The sequence below is a fragment of the Myotis davidii genome, unplaced genomic scaffold (genome assembly GCF_000327345.1).
Source record: "Myotis davidii unplaced genomic scaffold, ASM32734v1 scaffold38, whole genome shotgun sequence".
Classification (NCBI taxonomy): Eukaryota; Metazoa; Chordata; class Mammalia; order Chiroptera; family Vespertilionidae; genus Myotis; species Myotis davidii.
In genome coordinates this window covers 7,950,517-7,951,920 of record NW_006291383.1, presented here as the reverse complement: position 1 = coordinate 7,951,920, position 1,404 = coordinate 7,950,517, and positions in this window count along the sequence as shown.

Sequence of the window (1,404 nt, the reverse complement as noted above, 5' to 3'; positions counted from 1 at the left end):
TCCTTTCCCCCTCCCACTACCAGAGTCTCCTAAGATCACCTCCCAAATCAGCTACCTGCACACAAACCCTTCCGGGGAACCCAAACCAACACGAGCACCTGCCGTGCTGAGGGTCTGACAGATCTTCATCTGCCCAGCCTTTCCCACAGCCCATAGCACCCCCACGTGACAAATGAGGAAATTGAGGCTCTGACTACATGACTACCATGCAGCCCCTACACATCACCCCACAATGCCTCCTACTCTGTAACTTCATCACTCCCCCTCGGGTCTTCACCTCCCATAAAGGAGAAAGTGTCTTCTGTGCCGGCCTCCTTCCATCGGAGGCCTGGAACACTGTGGGGCGCGGGTACAGTTCTTGGCCAGGTTCAAGCCTCGGACTAATGAAAGGACAGGGTCCTCTCATTGCCACGTGCAGGTACCAGCTGGAGGGCAGGTCCTACTTTGCCTTGTGGCATCTGCTATAAAATAAAGACACAGCTTGTGGGCGCTGGCGTTGTCTCCTCATCAGGGAGCAGCGTCCTACCGAGACCCAGCTATTATTCTCTTGTCTGTCTTTCCTTAATCCTTTCACTCCCCCCAACTCGGGATCACCCTTGGTCGTGATGGCACAGCACAAAACACAACCACCATCCATGCACCCCTGAGGTAGGAACCCCCAGATCAGGTCTTGTCTGTCTTTCCTTAATCCTTTCACCCCCCGACTCGGGATCACCCTTGATCGTGATGGCACGGCACAAAACACAACCACCATCCATGCACCCTTGAGGTAGGAACCCCCAGATCAGAACTCTCAGACCCTACGACCTTCCTGGGCTGGGGAGTGAAATGTCTTCTGCTTCTCTGAGTCTTATTAGCCACAGAAGATTTTTTAAAAAAAAAAACAACACCAAGTGATATCTCCGCAGGCGCTCCTGCCTAGCAGGAGTCATTACTGTCTTTGTCTCACAGATGAGCGATCAAGTAACACACAGCCAGTGAAATGACGGGAACCCGGAACCCGAGCCTCACCCACGTGCCCATTTCCCCCAGGAATCTCCTGAGTCATTACTGTCTTTGTCTCACAGATGAGCGACCAAGTAACACACAGCCAGTGAAATGACAGGAACCTGAGCCTCACCCACGTGCCCATTTTCCCCAGGAATCTCCTTTCAGCAGAGATTAGTCAGTGAGGTGAAGCAGACGGATTCCATGAGGCTCCAACCAAACTCTTCCCTCCTGTCCCTTTAGAGAGGCCAGATTTTGGAAGGGGAGGGAAGGGAGACAGCAGTTAATGAAGGTATCCATGGTGACAGAGCCAGCTGAGCACACGCGCAATGGTGGCGCCAGGATACTCACATAAGAGGACCTTTGCAGCAGTTTGGTTGGGAGTGAGAACTCAGGCGGGGGGAAGGGGACAGAGAC